Source organism: Miscanthus floridulus, chromosome 14 (genome assembly GCF_019320115.1).
Source record: "Miscanthus floridulus cultivar M001 chromosome 14, ASM1932011v1, whole genome shotgun sequence".
Lineage (NCBI taxonomy): Eukaryota > Viridiplantae > Streptophyta > Magnoliopsida > Poales > Poaceae > Miscanthus > Miscanthus floridulus.
This window is the reverse complement of record NC_089593.1, coordinates 14202701-14210631: the sequence shown is the minus strand read 5'-3', so window position 1 is coordinate 14210631 and position 7931 is coordinate 14202701. Positions and strand designations below refer to the sequence as shown.

At 47.6% G+C, this 7931-nt stretch overlaps 1 long non-coding RNA gene across 1 annotated transcript; it reads left to right on the top strand.

Annotated features, from left to right (window-relative positions):
* The first annotated feature begins 1701 nt into the window (after positions 1 to 1701).
* On the top strand, positions 1702 to 3244 carry LOC136505817 (uncharacterized). The gene is made up of 3 exons (XR_010771331.1): positions 1702 to 1773; positions 2530 to 2642; positions 3055 to 3244. It is a non-coding gene; the product is annotated as an uncharacterized lncRNA (long non-coding RNA).
* The last annotated feature ends 4687 nt before the right edge of the window (positions 3245 to 7931 follow it).

Here is a 7931-nt window from a genome sequence, read left to right as displayed (position 1 = left end):
GGGTGGAATGCGAGGCCAGCCTGCTGAGCGATAACAGGATGGATGAAGTTGTGCAACGAGCCGGCGTCGAGCAGCGCGACGAACTGCTGGGTGGTGATGGAGAAGTGCAGCCGCATAGTCTCCTCCGTGCGGATCGTGGCCATGGCCTAGAGGGAGAGCACCGGGGTGTTCACGGCCAGCTTGAGCTCCTCTGTGTCGGCCGTCCTGGCGTCATCTGGATCAGTGACCTCGAGATAGAAGAGGCGTTGGCACTTGTGGTCAGGGGAATACTGCTCGTCACAGCTATAGCATAGGCCCTGGCGGCGGCGTTCCACGAGCTCCGTAGAGGACAGACAGTGGAACGGGCGCGGTGGTGGTGGCAATGCCGGCGAGATCGCCATGGGCGGCTGCGCCGAGATGGGAGGCGTGACGGTTGGTGGCAGAGAACGAACCGCCGGCTTGTTGGTGCGAACACCTTGCTCTGATGGTGGTCGCACAGCCTGGACGTGTCGCTCCAGGCCGCGCGCCAAGCTCATGGAGCGCTGAGGATCCTCCAGTTCGGGTAGCTCGACGTCGACGCAGACATGATCAGAGAGCCCGCTGGTGGGAAGGTGCGCTTGCTGGTGTGGCGAGTGCTGGCTAGCAGACGCCAGCCGAGCCGGAACGACCTCCTGGACCTCATCGGCGGTGGCGCGACATGGCCAGCGCTCCAACTCGTCTGGGCGATGGGGACTGAAGGCCGGCGCGAAGCGCTGAAGGCACAACGCCTTGAAGATGTCCCAGGTGAAGGTGCCCACATCCCCGGCATCCTAGTCCACCCGGTAGTACCACTGCTGGGCGACCCCCGTCAGATGGAAGGAAGCCAGCCAGACCCTGTCGCGGTCCATGGTCCGCTGCAGGTGGAAAAATTGGTCGCACCGGTTCAGCCAGCCTGAGGGATCTTCGGCGCCGTCAAATGTGGGGAAGGAGAGCTTGAGGATCCCTGGTACCATTGGTGCTTGGCAAAGCGCCGGCGGTGGCGTCCGGTTCTTCTCTTGGCCGAGCCGAGTAGCCAGATCGGCCATCTGGCGCTGGAGGTCGTAGACAGCGATCATGAGATTGTCGATCGCAGCCACCGGGATTGTCGTGGCGGGGAACATGTCCGGCGCAGATCGCGCAGGTGCGCTAAGCGGCGTGGAGATGGGCACGGCGGCGATGGTGGTTGACGCGGCGGCGGCAGAAATGGAAGTAGGCTCGAGTCCTGGCATATCCGATACCAGATGTTGTGGGCGCTAGGCGTATCGGGTAGGAAATTCAGAGAGAGAGAGAGAGAGAGGCTGGTGAGCGAGAGGTGGTGCGGCGGCGAGGCAGCAACGCCGTGCTCGGCGTCGCCCACGAACGGGGAGCGGGAGAGATTGAACTCAATCTCCAGCTAGCCTCTCATTAACCAACATGTTTAGGCTTTATAGCCTGAAGCCTAACAACCAGAGACTACGCCTAACAAACTGAACTAACAAACTGACTAACCAAAGATCCTAAAGAATAGGAACGCCGCCGCCGTGGGCGCAGTGACCACGCACATCCCGCGCGTCTCGCGCATGCTACTCCTTAGCCACTGCTATGCTTCGTCCGTAGGTAATCGTTGCCGTACATAACAGGTACTGTCTCATTTCTCCTATGCTAAGTTGACTCAAGTATGTCTCCATTTGTATTAGCTCAATCTTTCCTGGCTCCCTGTGTCACAGAGGTGCAAACATTCTGAGATTGTTGGAGACAAGAAGGGCAAGGGAACATCTGTACCTTCAAAAATAAATGGTATGCCTTGGCTTCGGAATTCGTACTTATACTGTTTGATGAATAATGACTTCATGAGAGGCGTTGCTAGCTTCTTTTTTCCTGAACATGCTAGTCAGGCAGCAGCTTCTCCCTAACTCCTAGATAAGTACAAACCAGTAGCCAAAAATCTGATTAGTGTCCTGTATTATCTATTATGTGTTCTCCTTAGGTATTGAGTAGTGGAAGCTCGCTTTTTTGTGAACTGCCGTTGAACAATCTGACTCCAGCAGAACTATAGTTGCCAATTCTAACTGTAGTAAAAAGAATTACCTGAACTGCAGTTGAACAATCTAACTCTACCGGATATAGATGACTCTACCATGTTTAATATTGTTATATGTTCCTTTTCAGTTAGACTGACACATACTTATGGCCTAGTCTTTTGTAGCACATTTCTGTTGAAATTAGCTTTGTTTTAACATTTTCTACCATGACATTTCTTTTCTGACAAATTGTTAACTTGTTATTTACCTACTAGAAATTTGATATGAATGTTATGTGAAGATTGTAGTTTTTTTTCTTAAGGTTAGGAAAAAATGTCAGTTCACTTGTTAAATTTGATTTGAGTAGCATTTGGCTACAAAATTCTTTAGTGTAAACTCAATGATAATAATAACAAAAATATCTAGCAGATGTAAATTGCTGACTGTATACTCCTTAGACAGTATGCACAATTTTGCAAGCTTGCATAAGTTACTTGTACAATTTAGAAGTTGGTGACTCTATACTCCTTAGATATAGAGAACTGTGCGGCGGCGGCTGTGGCGGCTTCTCTGCTGACTCCTATGATGAGGGCTCCCCCACTGGGCAAGACGAGAAGTGTTGCAGCTTCATCACGCCCTACTCAGGTAAGCAATGCTCAAGGTGCTGTAAACAAAGCCAAATGCTACTGCTTGACACTAATGGTACAAGTTTAATTCTCAAAACACTGTTTAACACTAGAGATGTGACTTTCATTCCTAACACTATTAGATCACATGGTAACAAGTAATTCAAAACTTCTGCTTAATATGAAAAAACATCCCCAGTCTGTTAGGCTAATCATTTGATCAATATAATTTTTGTAGACTGAACCTTTTAATCACTTTGTAGCTTGCATCAACTAGATCATTAATTGATTTGATTTCATCTAATCATGCAGTATAAGTGCTTTACTTCAGTGTGGTGCTAATCTATAGTATAAGGTTTCCTCAAAATATTTCTTCGAAGTAAAACAACAAATTATTGACCATGATCCACTTTCTGATGTGTTTCATGTAGTTAGGTGTTTGCTGAAATGTTGAAGTAAATATGGAAGCATTGAAACAACAAATTGTTGTGCATGATCCACTTTGACAAATTAGTGCTCTCACATATTGTTACAGACTTGTGAATTATGTTTATTTAATGATGGATTGTATATATTCTTGTGAATTGGATTTGTAATGGTAGTTTATATAATGCTCTTATGCTTGTGGTCAGATTTGATTATATATGTTCTGATCAGATTTGAATTATATATGCATATATATATGTTCTGGTCAAATTTGAATTATAAATTTAATTTTTTTTTGGTGGAAAAATGTACTGTAGGGGCGGTTCTAGACTGAACCGCCCCCACAAACAGGTATTATAGGGGCGGCTGGTACTACAGCCGCCCCTACAAATAGATTTATAGGGGCGGCTGATAACACCAGCCGCCTCTACAAATCGATTTGTAAGGACGGTCTGGGAACCGCTCCTACAAATGCATGATTTATAGAGACGGCATAATAGGGGCGGCTGACCGAGCCGCCTCTACAAAGCCTCACCAGCCGCCCCTAGAAACTATTCCTGTAGTAGTGTGTGAGTGTGTCCCCCGGCCCGACCCAAGCATATACGTCGAACGTGTTACTAACATATTTGTGTTCGTTTTGGACAAACACCACATTCAATTCGTGGCATGCATGGCTTAGTTTCGTTTGGACGCCTAGTATACTCTACTTTGCACGTTCTGGACACAAACAGATTAATCACCGGCGCAAACCTACAACAATTACTGTATTTTGTTTTTGTCGCGGGCAAATCAGTAAACTAAAGGACGAAATGTCGCCATACACACACACACACACACACTAAAGTAGTCAAGTGACCTATGATAAACCTACAAGTTTCCACGGACAAACTTGATGATCATGATTACTGCATGGTAATATATCCAACGAATAATGTCGTCTTGCGGTATTATCATACCGGGGGGCACTACCGGAGACGGCTTATTTGTCGAGTGTCTCAGACTTTGCCAAGTGCTTTTTATCGGACGCTCAGCAAAGAGGCTATTTATCGAGTGCGAGAGAGAAAGCACTCGGCAAACAACTGGCGCTTGGCAAAGAGATAGTTTGCCGAGTGCCAAGCACTCGGCAAACAATAACACTCGGCAAAGACCAGGTTTGCCTAGTGTCGGGCACTCGGCAAACCAGAACACTCTACAAAGGGCCGCCACCGTTAACGGCTAGCAGCCGCTGTTAACCCTTTGCCGAGTGTCTTCTCCTAACACTCGGGAAAGCGCTGATTTGTCGAGTGTCATTTTTTGACACTCGGCAAACCATATTTTTTTCATTTTTGATCTCCAAACTTTTTCTGCAGTCCTCATACAATACCTGGTACTCCATGTTCCAATGTGGCACATTTCTCGGACTTTTTCTATATTTCTTTAATTTATTTCATTTAATTGAATTTTCTTGGATAATTTAAATTATAACTGCTAGTCATTCGAATAATGAAAAAATGAATAAAAAAAATGATATTCATGTTATTTAGAATAATGTGAGGCCGTATCCAGGAACAGACCACCAATTTCGAACATCTTTTTCACAAAACATAACCACGCGAACTTGCGGTCGAGTTGTTTTTAAATTCTATAAAAAGCAAACGAAGACCAAAAATCTTGAAACTTGTCGAGATGTCATGATATCATATGTGGAGGCTGTGATAAAAAATTGAGAAGGTTTCGCGCAAGTTGTCACATACGATGCTTGCAAACCGAAGAATCTCCGGAGAAGACACTCGGCAAAGGGGGGATTTAACCCCACCGGCCCACACACACCGCACACACGCACGTAGGCCCGCCCGCGCCAGCGCCGCCGCCGCCCCCCGCGCCGCGCCGCCGGAGGAGGAGGAGAAAGAGAGGAGGAGGAGGAGAGGAGGAAGGAGGAAGAGAAGTAGGAGGAGGAAGGAGGAAGGAGGAAGAAGAAGGATGAGGAGGAGGGGGCACCCCGACCACCGTCGCCTTGTCCACCGGCGCCCTACGACACCCACTAGGTATGCCCTACCGTCGTCGTCGTCGTAGTATTACTAGTAGTTGCGGTAGCAGTAGTGGTAGAATAGCAGTGGAGGTGGTCGTAGGAGTTGTAGTAGTGGTTGAGACATTATTATATATGTGTGGTTGGATATAATCTTGTGCATGTCGGCCATCATGCCGTTCATATATATGTGCATGTCGGCCATCGTGCCGTTGGTTTTCTTGCAGGTTTTGGAAACCTCACCATGCAGGGGAGGTGCTGCCGAAATTTTGTATTGATAGTTTTATGTTTTTTTTTTGCAGAGAAGAGCCCGTCGGAGCGGAGCCGGAGTACCTCGACGACCCCGATCGCCTTCCTCGCCGCTGCGGGTCTGCCTGCACCGCGTCGCCTCGCCACTGCACCAACCCACCACGGCCCCGCTAGCCTGACTCCACCACCACCCTAGGTATAACCCCTCTTTCCGTATCATGGTCATAGATCACGTAACCCAGTTAGGCGTCTCCCGTTCGAAAGAGATACAACTAGAAATATGCAGATATTTCCATATCTAAAACTGTATCTGTTTCGAATTGTCCACGTTTTTTGGATAGCCCATGGATGCGTAGGTGGGGTTAGTTTCCATGGTCTGCTCCGATCCGAGATAGAGTTTCGATATCATCTCTCTGTTGTTCTCCGGATACACACTCTCCCTAGCAAGACGTGTATTTGGAGAACAGCGGGGAGGTGCTGCCGAAATTCTGTCTCGGATAGGAGTAGAGCATGGAAACAAACCTCATCTATGGATCCGCGGGTGGGATTAGGACATATCCTCACCTATTAGATAGTAGGAACGTCGTGTAGATGCAATTGATATTTATATTACTCACCGCTATATATGTTAGAGGATGGAGGACCGTGAGTGGATGTACATGGGCCGTGCAAGTCAGGGTCAGGTCACCAATGAATGGATCGACAAGACTGGTGCTTTCTTGGAACAGGCATTTGGCGTGGCTGCTAAAGGAGCGAGTAAAATTTGTTGTCCCTGCAGTAAATGTGCAAACAGGAAAAGACAAACGAAGAAGGTTGTGGGGGAACATCTTTGGAAGAATGGATTTACGGCAGACTATACCCGGTGGGTCTACCATGGTGAAGCCTATCGTATGAGAGAGGAGGTGGTGAGACCACGCGTCGATGATTATGATGCTAATGTCGGAGTAGCGGACATGTTAAATGACTATCACGAGGCACAGTTCGCTGAAGGACGTACGGAGGAGGAGCCAGAGGCAACCGCAAAGGCGTTCTATGACATGTTTGCTGCGACACAAAAACCCCTTCACGGCCAGACAAAGGTTTCTCAACTGGATGCCATTGGACGCATAATGGCGTTAAAGTCCTAGTATAGCCTGAGTCAAGACGCCTTCGATGGTATGTTGACAGTTATTGGCATCCTGCTTCCGGAGGGTCACCTTCTGCCAAAGAGCATGCACGAGTCACAGAAACTCCTTCGTGCACTTAAGATGCCATATGAGCAGATACATGCTTGTCCGAAGGGGTACGCCCTATTTAGGAAAGAATACGTGGAAGCAAAGTACTGTCCAAAGTGTAAATCCTCTAGGTTCCTGGAGGTAGATTCTGGTGATGGCCAGAAGAGGTAGCTTGACATTCCCATGACAATCCTACGGCACCTTCTGTTCATACCGAGGATCCAACGGCTATACATGACCGAGGAATCCGTGAAACAGATGATATGGCACAAAAATGGCAAACGATACAAACCTGACAGGATGGTACATGCATCCGATGGTGAAGCATGGACCCACTTTGATGGCATTCATCATGAGAAGGTTAAAGAGGCTCGTAATGTACATGTTGCGCTGGCAACAGATGGGTTCAATCCTTATGGAATGATGACTGCCCCATACACATGTTGGCCCATGTTTGTTATCCCCCTCAATCTCCCCCCCCGGTGTATGCTTTCAATGACAGAACGTATTCTTGTCATTGATAATTTCTGGACACCCGGGGAATAATATGAGTGTGTTCATGGAGCCTATGATTGATGAATTGGTCCGTGCTTGAGAGGAAGGGGTATAGACATACGACCGAGCTACAAAGAAAAATTCAAAATGTATGTTTGGTACCACTACTCCCTGCATGACTTCCTGGTGTATGGGATATTCTACGTCTGGTGTGTTCACGGAAAGTTCCCATGCCCAGTATGCAAGGAAGGTCTGAGGTTCATTTGGTTGCAGAAGGGTGGCAAGTATTCATCGTTCGACAAACATCAGCAATTCCTCCCTCTTGACCATGCATTCAGACGAGACATCAAGAACTTTACGAAAGGTGTCGTAGTGACAGACCCTGCACCACCGATAATGACTGGTGCCGCGGTTCGTGAACAGATAGATGGTCTTGTGGTCAATCCAGAAGGTGGTTTTATGGGATATGGTGAGCAACAAATGTGGACTCATAAGTCGGGCTTGACTTGGCTCCCCTATTTTGATGACCTTCTCCTTCCACACAACATTGATGTATTGCACACTGAAAAGAATGTCGCCGAGGCACTTTGGACAACAATCATGGACATTCCTGACAAGTCAAAGGACAACGTTAAGTCTAGAGTGGATCTGGTAACGTTATGCGATAGACCAAACCAACATATGAAGCCTCCTAGTCGCGGCAAGACATGGAGAAGGCCTAAGGCCGATTTTGTCTTGAGCAAGCCCCAAAGGAGGGAAGTACTAGAATGGATCCAGACGTTAATGTTCCCTGATGGGTATGCAACTAATCTGAGGAGGGGAGTGAACTTATCTACTATGCGAGTCTTAGGGATGAGTCATGACTACCACATATGGATTGAGCGGCTTCTTCTGGTGATAGTTCGAGGCTATATCTCTG